The sequence below is a fragment of the Lissotriton helveticus genome, chromosome 6 (assembly GCF_964261635.1).
Source record: "Lissotriton helveticus chromosome 6, aLisHel1.1, whole genome shotgun sequence".
In the NCBI taxonomy this organism is placed as follows: domain Eukaryota; kingdom Metazoa; phylum Chordata; class Amphibia; order Caudata; family Salamandridae; genus Lissotriton; species Lissotriton helveticus.
In genome coordinates, this window is record NC_136067.1 from 1,179,778,686 (window position 1) to 1,179,790,957 (window position 12,272).

Here is a 12,272-nt window from a genome sequence, read left to right on the forward strand (position 1 = left end):
ATTATCAGGTATCTACATATAAAATAATGGGCAGCTTAAATGAAAAATAAATTTTAAAAGTTGTTATTCTGTGGGAAATGCACTGTAGTACATTATGAAACATCTATTAGTTAATGCACTGCAGAGGTCTGTGTGGAACCAGTGAGCCACATAATTAAATCTTGATTGGTGCAGTGGAGAATAGTGACGTGTATTTTTAGTGCTATGAGGTCACAGCCTATGACAGAAAACACTGTAAATATGTAAGTCATTACTTTATACTTGTATTACACATAGTGTAAGACAGAATGTTGCAAAACATGCAAATAGATTTACAATATATTGGTGCTTCCAAAATGTAAATATTAGTAATACCAGAGTGTATGAAATGCAATTTTCTTTTTTTCATATAACTGTCCCTTCAACACACCTTTAGGTGTACTAAGGGCTGTGATCGAAGAGTAGCATGCTCCACCAGGCCTACTTGGACCTACCATCCCAATAGCTACAACCGCTTATCGTAAGAGATCAAAGAATAGCATGACCAGCCATCCTAATGAGCACAACAACCACTTATCGTAAGAGATCGAAGAGTAGTGTGCCTCACCAGGCCTACAGCTCACATGCCACTGGTGAGCCTATTAGAGCCAGGCCGGCGTCCGTGTCCTCTTATCTCTCCTTTCCCTACATCCTGAGAGGTGCAGTTGGATAGTGTACTTCACTCTAGCCCAAAAGCCTGTGTTTATTTATACATTTTCTACACTGAGAAGGCACCTTAAATGAGACAAATGCACGTTTATCTACGAGCTCAGCCTGTAGTGTGGAAGCACGCCCTGTGCGGCTTACGGGGCCTCTTTGTTTTGCCAGTTTGTTTTATTGCTTTCATTTTGCTACTAGGAAATTGAAACCTGTGTGTCTATTGTTCTCTGTGCTTGGATGCCTGTGTGTTAGTCTGTGTGCATCGATGTCTGTATGTCTATTGTTCTCTGTCCTTGGATGCCTGTGTGCATCGGTGTCTGTATGTCTATTGTTCTATGTGCTTGGATCCCTGTGAGTTAGTCTGTTTGCATTTGTGCCTCTATGTCTATTGTTCTCTTTGCTTGGATGCCTGTGTGCATCAGTGTCTGTATGTCTATTGTTCTTTGTGCTTGGGTGCCTCTGTGTTAGTCTGTCTACATTGGTGTTTCTATGTCTATTGTTCTCTGTGCTTGGATGCCTGTGTGTTAGTCTGTGTGCAGTGGTGTCTTTATGTCTAATGTTCTCTGTGCTTAGATGCATGTGTGTTAGTCTGTGTGCATTGAAGCCTGTGTGTATATTGTTCTCTGTTCTTAGATACCTGTGTGGTGGTCTGCATGGATTGCAGTTTGTATGTCTATTCTTCGCTCTGCTTAGTGATTGTAGGTGTAACAGGTGAAATGTTGATATTATAGACTTTTCTAGTGCTGGTAGTCCTTTGGGTAACCACGATCTGTGTGCATCGGTGTCTATCTGTTAGTGTGTGTGCGTTGGAATGTGTGTGTCTCTAGGACTATGTTCAAGGGTGTGTGTGTTTATGGTAGTGTGTGTGCAAGAGTTTATGTATCCTACTGATCTGTGTGCATGGAGTCTGTGTATGTGCTGGTCTGTCATGGGTGCCTTGATGTGGACTGTGTACATGAGCCTTTCTGTGTTTATTTCTCTGGGTGCCTGCATGAATTTTGGTTGCTTATTTACCCGTGCACATGTGCGCCTAAATGCCCATTGTACTGTGTGCACTGGTGTACGTATGTATGCTGGTTAATGTGCAAGGGTACTGGTATGTTTGGATGCCTCTATGCATGTGTGTCCGTTGGTCTCCGTTTATGGGTGCCCATTTGTTTCTGTGTGTACATGTGCGTGTGATCTATGTGGGTAGCACAGGTGGGCACGCGCCAAGTACAGGAAGTGGGAGGCCAGATGAACTCTGTGCATACTGGGAGAACTTTAAAGATGGGCAGATCGGAGATTTATCAATGAATCAATTAATGTAAGCTTTAATCGGATATAAAAACCTCAAGCCAATGTATTTATTTGAGCATTTATAACAATCTAGGGTGTTACAAGTGAAGCTGAGGAATGCACAACCCCCTTCCCAGGTCTCCATGGTCCCCCTGGGGTCGCACCCCACAGATTGAAGACCTCTGCCTTAGCAGGTTGGTTAACCCATAGATTTCTGTCCCCTCTAGCCCAAAAACCACATAAGCAGATATATCTACTTCTGCTAGGGTTGTGCAACTTTAAAAAAATGTTTCAGTGCTGGAAGAATCATTTACAATAGCATCAACACGCTTGCTCCCACTAACACCTTCCTGGGAGACATCTCAATCCTCACTCAATATATTACATACTTCATTCTCTCTTACCAATACCACTGCCCACCTTGCCCTTTCCCAATCTCCTTTCCCTGCCCCACCCATTCTTCCCTTCAATCGCCACATAGCTACTAATGCCCAGTGCCCCTAAGTGATCCCATCCCTCACATATGTAACACCCTCTTTTTCCTCATACTATCTTATTGTTCCAACCTATTCTCCTACCTACCGAATGCCCGTTCTGTTCTCACTTTCTAATCTATCACCCCATCACCCAATGCATATTTTACAAACACTTTCCCTCACCCCTCAAACTTGCTCTTTAGTGTAATGTCTCAAATAAAAGTGGACAGCCCTCACTCAACCATCCCCATTCATCTTTAATCTAACCTTCACCCACTTTTCCATTAGTCTCCTCCTAAGTGCTTCTGTCACCTGCCCACCACCGTACTAATTCCATTTGACAACCTGCTTCCCCCACGACTGCCTATATCAGATTCCAGCCCGAACTACCTCTTCAACCAAGATACTGTCTTGGAGAAGGTGCTTTTCCCATCCTACATGAAGCCCATTCCTAAGGGCCATTAAACCGTTTTTTAGAAACTGCCTGTTCAAAAAGTGCAATGGAGAAGAGCATTAACATGCAAACATGCTTTAGCAACCTCTAGCATGAACATTTCTTGACATTGAAGTGTGAGTCCTTATTTATCTATTGTTCACTTACTCTGGTGGCCTCTGCCTCCTTGGTTCTTATTTATTGATCATCTCACACACCGCAGTGTTCCCAGATGCTGTCCTGGTCTCAGGCATCACACTTTCTACCAACTAGTCATTGGATGCGCACACTCCACTTGCCATAATCTTGATGTCATGTCTACCTCAAAAGGACTTATGTCATTAACAGGCAACAATCGTATCACCTGGAGTGCTCACCACATTATCAATTTAAACCTCTGCTTCCCCGTTGCACCCCTCACTGGCTGCCTCTAGCACAAATGTTCTTGCTAGACAATGGAGCATCATCAGTCTTGACTCCTTTCAGTCTCATCTCTCTGCTACATTGCAAGTCTGCCAATGATGTCCATCTATTAATTCATCCTGGTTACTTTTGACAAACTGAGGCCCTACAATGCCTCAGAATACTATCAATGCAGCTGGACGCTTGGCTAGCACAATTCCAAAGTAAAGGTAAAGAAAATTAAATCTAGAAGCCTCAAAAGAGTGTGGAGAAAAATGCAAAAACTGATCATGAAAATACGGTTCTAATGACAATATAGAATCTATACAGCAACAAGCAGAATCTCGGTACTCAGAATGTATCACAGATTGTTAGAAATGGGGGTCTCTAGTTGGCAATGGTTTGCACCTTCGTCCAAATAGGGAACTTTCCTACTAGTCAGGATAAGGAGGATACACTACTGAAATAACCCCTACTCATCCACTTGGTAGATTGGCATGAGCAGTCAGGCTTATCTTAGAGGCAGTGTGTAAAGCATTTGCACATAACCAACAGTAATACAACGAAAACACTACAAAAGGGCACCAAACCAGTTTTAGAAAAATAACCAATATTTATCTCTGCAAACAAGACCAAAACGATAAAAGACCAACATACAATAATCAAAACTAGGCTCTTTGAAAGTATGACTAAAAAATGCAGTTCCTTGTAGCCAATAGCTCCATCCGGTGCCACCATGGTGCTGAAAACCACAGAATTCCACAGTTCCTGCTGACCGTGTAATTGCGGACCGGCGTTAGTGTCAGCAGACTCGTAAACAGTACCTTTGATTCCAGCCGACCTCTTCGGTGCGGGCCGGTCGTGGCAATTGTCATCGTTGCAATGTGAAGCATAGTGGTACGGTTGTCAGATCCCAGCTGGTTACAGATAGCGCTGTGCCAAAACGTAACTTGAAAGTCAGTGCAGGTTTAGTTCATTCACTCTCTGCCTGTAATTGGAGGCAGAGAGTAGCGCTATTTCGAGGCAAATAATCACTTCCCGGTTGTGCCATCGCTAGATAGCATTAGCGTTCTAGTAGTTGGCTCAGTCGGCCATTTTGTGCGCTCGTGCTTCTTTCACGGCGCACTTCAACGGTCGTTTCCCTGGCGGTAAGACGCATTCCTTCCGAGTGCGTTTATTTTGGTACCGCATCAGTCCTTTTCCGTTCGTTTCGGAACTGGAGTTCTTTGAGGAAGTTTAGCAGTTATCTGGCCCTATTTTCCTGATACGCTTTTCAGACATTTGTTCCATTGTCTGTGTAGCGTTTTCCTTCAGCTTTGTGGGCGGTCTCTTGTGCCAGCGCTGCTCAAATCTTCCTGCAGTTCGAGTGACTGGAAGTAAGGACATTTTGTGGTGTTACTTCAAGAGGGCGGTAAGAATTTTGGTTTCCTGTTTCGCCCAATTCAGAACCAGCAGCTTCGTATTTTCAGAGACATTAGGTTATAATTACAGAAGCTTCCAGTCAGTAAGTTCGCCTCAGTTTTCAGTATGTTCTATGAGGCGATAGAAAGGATTGCATTATGTAATAAATGTTAATCCTGAGAAAGAGTCTCAATCTCAGAGTCCAGTCAGCAGTGAATCGCAACGGCATTCCAGAACTAGAAGGCATCAAGTATAGTAGTGTATGTTTGATATGCATATTTCCATCTGGGCGAGATGGCAGAAGGTTTAGATGTTAAGGCTTTGGCAACCATTCTTGAGGATTTGCAAAAGCAACTTAGTGAAACTAGGGAGGAAGTAAGGAAGTCTAATCAGGAGGCGAGTTATTTGAGGCAGCGGGTTGAAGAGCTTTCAGCGAGTCCCAGTCCTAATTTTGGGGGGCTTAAGTCTCCAGCCTTTGCTCCTTCCTCTTCGTCATCATCTGCGTTAACCACGCAAGTAGTCCATGCCATGTCTCCAACCATTCCTTTGGCCCCTCCAGTAAGATTCCAGGGAGATCCTCACAAGGCTCAAATCTTTTTGACACAGTGTTCCCTGCATTTTCTTTGTAAGCCCATTTTATTTAAGGAGGATCAGTCTCAAGTGGCGTTTGTGCTGTCCTATCTTAGTGGTGACGCTGCTGCGTGGCCCATGCCTCTGGTCTCCTCTAATGATCCGGTTTTGTATAAATTTGAAGATTTCAAGGCAGAGTTTTTACGAATCTTTGATCGACGCACCATTTCCCAGACTACGGATAACGAGTTATTGGACCTGAAACAGGGCAACAGAGATCTTGTGGCGTATTTGGCTCAGTACAATAAGCTAATAGTTTAAACTAATTGGCCAGCAGCGAAGAGAGCGGCAATTTTTTACAGAGGCTTAAGGGATGAACTGAAGGATGGTTTGTCTCAAATTCCAAAGAGACCAACGGATGTTTCAGAATTGATAGGCTTAGTCCTTCAAATTGATCAAAGACAAGCAGAACGTCGCAGAGAAAAAAGAAAAGACGTTAAGCCCTTCCCGCCACGATTTGATCAAGTACGTTCTGAGTCTCTCAAGAACAGCGAAGCGAATTCCAGTGAGGAACCTATGCAGATTGGCGCTGTTCGAGGCCCTCTTTCTGCGGAGGAGAGAGAAAAGCGACGTTTGGGAAAACTATGCATGTATTGTGGACAGTCAGGCCACTTTGTCAAAGAATGCCCAAAGAAACCAAAGTCAAATTCGTGGGTAAAAGACAAGCTCCACCAGTAGACGGAGTTGCACTGGTGGGAGCAGCCCCGGAGACAACTCCCAAGACTCAATTATTGGCTAATGAATGGCAGTCGGCGGATCCAGATTTGATCTTGTCCTGTACAGTATGGTTTGGAAAAGGTCGGAAAGAAAAGGTGTCTGTGATGTTAGACTCCGGAGCAACTGGAAACTTCTGTGACCTGCAGTTTGCTAAATTTGTTGGAATACAGTTTGAAAAGAAATTGAAACCAGAACCTGTGCGAGCAGTGGATGGCACCGAGTTATCATCTGGCCCAATAGTTTTTGATACAGAAGTTATTACAGTCATCGGTCCCGAAGAACATCGGAGTTATATCAGTTTTAATCTAATTGACGCTCCGCAGTTCCAAATGATTTTGGGACTGCCCTGGCTCACGGAGCATAACCCAAAGATTGATTGGGCAAAACGTACAGTGGAAATGACTTCAAAATTTTGTATTGAGCACTGTTTTCACGTACCCTCAGATTTTCATCCGACAGCAATGTCTTCTAATTTGGCTAATCAAGAGCCTACGATTTGTGCAGTGGAAGTTCCAGAAATTCCCGAAGTCTATCTTGATTTAAAAGAGGTCTTCAATGACCAAGAAGCATGAAAGTTACCTCCTCACAGAGATTATGATTGTCGTATAGAGTTGGAGCCAGGTGCCACTTTACCTTGTAGTCGCATCTATGCTCTATCCGAACCCGAGAATCAACATCTTAAAGAATACATTGAGCAGAACTTGGAGAGTGGCTTTATTCGACCCTCTCAGTCGCCTGTATCTTCCCCCCTCTTCTTTATTCCTAAAAAGGTAGGAACCCTGAGAAATTGCATAGACTACCGAGCCTTAAACCTGGTCACCAAGAAGAACCGCTATCCGTTGCCTCTCATTTCTGAGCTCCTAGATCAAGTGAAGAGTGCGAATATTTACACGAAGTTGGATTTGAGGGGTGCGTATCACTTGGTACGAATGGCAGAGGGGGAAGAATGGAAAACGGCGTTTCGCACTCGATTAGGTTTATTTGAGTATCAAGTGATGCCATTTGGTTTATGCAATGCCCTAGCAGCATTCCAGCACTTCGTAAATGACATCCTGTGGGAATTTTTGGATCGCTTTGCTGTTGTCTATATAGATGACATACTCATTTTTTCAAACAATTTGGAAGAACATGTCCAACATGTTCGAGTCATCTTAGAGCGTTTGCTTAGGAATCAGCTGTATGTGAAATTGGAAAAATGTGTTTTTCATTCAGCCAAGGTGGAATTTTTGGGTTTTATTCTTTCCCCAGAAGGAGTCAACATGGATGATTCTAAATTGGAAGCAATAAGATCATGGCCAGCTCCAAGGTCCATCAAAGAGATACAGAGTTTTCTTGGATTTGCTAATTTTTATCGGCGGTTCATTCAAAATTTTTCTGAAAAGGTCAGTCCAATTACTCGTCTGCTAAAGAAGAATGAGCGTTTTGTTTGGGGAAAAGAACCTGAAGAAGCCTTTCAACTGTTAAAAGAAGCCTTTTATCTCTGCACCAGTTTTGCAACACCCAGATTTGAAGGAACCTTTTTTTGTGGAAGCAGATGCTTCCAATTTCGCAATTGGAGGAATTCTTTCTCAACGACAAAGACAAACTGGACAATTACATCCAGTGGCATATCATTCTCAGAAGCTTGCAGCTGCTGAAATCAATTACTCCATTGCGGATAAGGAGCTGTTGGCAGTTACAGAGGCATTCAAGGTTTGGAGGCATTATCTGCTTGGTGCTCAGCATGTGATTACGGTGTTCACAGATCATCGCAATTTGCAATTCTTAAAATCTGCCAGATCTCTCTCACCCCGTCAGTTGAGGTGGTCTCTTTTCTTTGCGGATTAGGATTTTGTTTTAACATACAAACCTGGATCGGCAAATGGAAAAGCTGATGCCCTATCTCGTTTAAGTTTGGGTGATGTAACTGACAAGATGGTGGAGGGTTATATCATTCCACAGAATAAAATTGTTGCAGCAATTTTGGAGGATGAGTTGGAAAACCGTGTTCGAGAAGCCTTCCAAGGACAGGAATTTACAAATTGGATATCAGAAGGTCCTGAAAGAGAAATTAAGGATGGGAAACCATATTTTCAAGGGAAACTGTTTGTTCCAGGTGAAGATTTGCAGTCGGAAATCATTCAACAGTTTCATGATCATCCTCTTGATCTGGTGAAGAGGACTTATTTTTGGCCAGGCATGGATGCGCAGGTTAGGCAGCACATCGCCACTTGTGAGCAGTGTATAAAAGGGAAGAGTTCAAGACAGTCACCTCAGGGTTTACTCATGCCCTTGCCGGTAGCTCCTTCCCCGTGGCATACCATTTCAATGGATTTTATAGTAGATCTACCATCTAGTCAAGGTTATTCAGTAATCTGGGTGGTGGTAGATCAGTTCACTAAGATGAGTCACTTCATTCCCTTGAAAGGCCTTCCTACTGCCCCCCAATTGGCCACCTTGTTTGTCCAGCATATAGTTCGTTTGCATGGGATTCCAAAGATTGTGATCTCCGATCGAGGTTCACAGTTTGTTTCTCGATTTTGGAGATCCTTCTTGAAGGGATTAGGAGTTGATTCTCGCCTGTCCACCAGTTTCCATCCCGAAACGGACGGACAGACAGAGAGAGTGAATCAGGATTTGGAGCAGTACCTTCGCATGTATTTGATGGAACAAGAAGGAGAATGGCCTTCTCTATTGAGTACTGAGGAGTTTGCTTACAATAACTCAGTCCATTCAGCTACTGGATACTCCCCGTTCTTCCTAAACTCAGGTAGACATCCCAATATGTTGGTGGGTAGAGTGGAGGTTGAGGTTCCTGCGGCAGAAGAGGTAATTCAAGAGTTACAGAAGACTTTTCAGTCAGCGTCAGTTAATCTTTCAAAAGCAAAACTTGACTATAAGAAGCAGGCAGATAAGAAACGTAGGGAGAGTCCAGAATTTGAGGCGGGGGATCTGGTTTGGGTATCCACTCGTCATATGCGGTTGGTGGGGAACAGGAAGTTTCAACCTAGATTTGTGGGTCCTTATCCAGTAGTGAACATGGTCAACCCAGTCAGTGTTAGGTTGGCTCTTCCAAAATCCATGAAGATTCATCCCACTTTTCATGTTTCCTTATTAAAACGGAATCCACCCAATCTTCGACGTTCTCTTCCCCCTGCTCCAGTTCAAGTCCAATCTGCAGGGGAGTTTGAGGTGAATAGAATCTTGGGCCCCGATGTAGGTAAATCCCATTTACCGATTTTGAAATACCGAATCCTACCGATTCGGTATTCAAAAATCGGTAAATGGGATGTAGGTCCCAACATCTGGATTCGTTACCGAATCCTTAACAATTCTTTAATTACCGATTCGGTAAATACCGAATCGGTAATGCCCATTCATTCCTATGGGCTTTGAAGCCCATAGGAATGATTAGGCATTACCGATTCGGTATTTACGGAATCGGTAATTAAAGAATTCACAAGGGTGCAGGGGGTGTCACTTTGACACCCTCTAGCACCCCCAAAACGGGCATGTGTGCAATGTGGCACACAGACATGCCCTAAGGGCACGTCTGTCTGTCACATGGCACATGTGTACATGCACAGATGTGCATGTACACAGGAATCGGTTTTTTACCATGGATTTGTATTCCATGGTAAAATACCGATTTTGTAGGCCATGTGCTGATGGAACATTGGCTACCTACATTGCATTTTCGGTAGTTCTACCGAATCGTCATCATTACCGAATCGGTAAATATTACCGATTGGGTAACTTTACCGATTCGGAAATGATAACGATTCGGTAAAATTACCGAAAATGTGCCCCTACATCTCGATAGCCCTTTACCGATCGGAAACGGCCGAAAATCGGTATTTTCGGCCGATTCCGATCGGTAAAGGGCTACCTACATCGGGCCCTTGGACTCTAAAGTGAGAAAGAATGGTTTATTCTACCTAGTAGATTGGAAAGGTTTTGGTCCTGAAGATCGATCATGGGAGCCTAGCAAGAATGTTCACGCCCCACGGTTGGTAGCAGAATTTCACAAGAGCCATCCTCAGAAGCCTAGAGAGGGGGTTTTGGTGGGGGGTACTGTCAGATCCCAGCTGGTTACAGATAGCGCTGTCCCAAAACGTAACTTGAAAGTCAGTGCAGGTTTAGTTCATTCACTCTCTGCCTGTAATTGGAGGCAGAGAGTAGCGCTATTTCGAGGCAAATAATCACTTCCCGGTTGTGCCATCGCTAGATAGCATTAGCGTTCTAGTAGTTGGCTCAGTCGGCCATTTTGTGCGCTCGTGCTTCTTTCACGGCGCACTTCAACGGTCGTTTCCCTGGCGGTAAGACGCATTCCTTCCGAGTGCGTTTATTTTGGTACCGCATCAGTCCTTTTCCGTTCGTTTCGGAACTGGAGTTCTTTGAGGAAGTTTAGCAGTTATCTGGCCCTATTTTCCTGATACGCTTTTCAGACATTTGTTCCATTGTCTGTGTAGCGTTTTCCTTCAGCTTTGTGGGCGGTCTCTTGTGCCAGCGCTGCTCAAATCTTCCTGCAGTTCGAGTGACTGGAAGTAAGGACATTTTGTGGTGTTACTTCAAGAGGGCGGTAAGAATTTTGGTTTCCTGTTTCGCCCAATTCAGAACCAGCAGCTTCGTATTTTCAGAGACATTAGGTTATAATTACAGAAGCTTCCAGTCAGTAAGTTCGCCTCAGTTTTCAGTATGTTCTATGAGGCGATAGAAAGGATTGCATTATGTAATAAATGTTAATCCTGAGAAACAGTCTCAATCTCAGAGTCCAGTCAGCAGTGAATCGCAACGGCATTCCAGAACTAGAAGGCATCAAGTATAGTAGTGTATGTTTGATATGCATATTGATAATACAGTATTATACCACCTATAATTCTTCAGCTGTTTGGACAATATAAACTGTGTTGAATATTACCAAAATTCAGAAGACTGACACTTCACCTACTTGGATCCAATTTGTTCAGTCTATTCAGAGAGGGGCTAATCCACACACACACTAAGGTACCTAATATTTAAATCTAGAAAGGAGAGTTGGGTTGGGATTCAGCGTAGTTTTGGGAACTGTAGTAATGTTCTGCTTACTGTTACAGGAGATGATTTCCCTGAGTGGAGAAAGCTAGAAGATACCTGTGTGGCAGTCTCTCTTGTTATCCACTTCCCCTTTCCCTTTCATTCCTGGGCTTAGAGTTCTCTGGGCCCAGGGGAGTAGGGGAGTTGGGAAAATACCTTCTAAGATATACCTTCCAGCCATCAGCTCCCACGGATTCAAAGGAATTCAGGTACGCTCTTGACAACGGTGCCCTCATGTCGCAGGGGTAGGCAACGGCTCGGTGACGGTTGTTCAGCGGCGACGGGGAGACCAGGGCTGCATTGCTGAGTGAGGCGGTACTCGTGGCAGTGCTGACAGGTCATGGTGCAAGTGACAGTGTTGGTAGATGGGAGCTGGCATCGGTCGGCCCAGACTGTGCTGTGGTATGGGGCAGTGCGTTGAGTAACTTATGAGTGGTGCCCCCAAACCACGGTGTAGTCACGGGTGTCTTGGTCAGCGGGCAGGGACGTCGTGAGTGAGACCAGGGTGGAGGAGTGAAGCGAGGCAGTGCAAAGTGCAGTGCCCACAGGTCACATATCCCGCAGTGGCTCTGTGACGGTGTCGGCTGCTTTCCCCCACTGAGACAACTGAAACCCACGGTTCCAGAGGCGGTACCTAGAGGTAAGTGAAGTCTTTGCTGTCCCTGAGACTTCGTGAACAGGAGGCAAGCTCTATTTCATGCCCATGAAGATACTCAGCAACAAGTAAAGAAAGTTCAGTTCAGTCCTTTCACTGCCCAAGGCAGAAGCAGAAACTGCAGACCAACCCAGCAAAGCAACAATACAGCAAAGGAGCAGTACTCCTCCTGGCAGTTCTTCCAGCAGAGAGTGTCTGTGCTCATTACAAACCACTTTGGTCCTCTCTGGCCCTGCTTCCCAGTAGGAGGTGGAAACAGCTATGTCCAAGGCAGACCAGGCCCATTCAGGTGCAAGGAAATCTCCTCCCACTACTCTAAATGCGGCCCTGGTCTATTTAAGCCCGGATCTGACTCATCCAGGAAAGGCAGGACACACCTCGGCCCCCCCCAGTGGCTGTCTGAAAAGGATGCACATCTCCATCCTCTGTCAATCCAAAGCCAGACACTCAATCCACAACACAGCAGAGGCACGCAGGACGGCTAAGCAAGAAAATACCTACTTTCTAAAAGTGGTCATTGCAAACACATAACATGAATATCATCTTC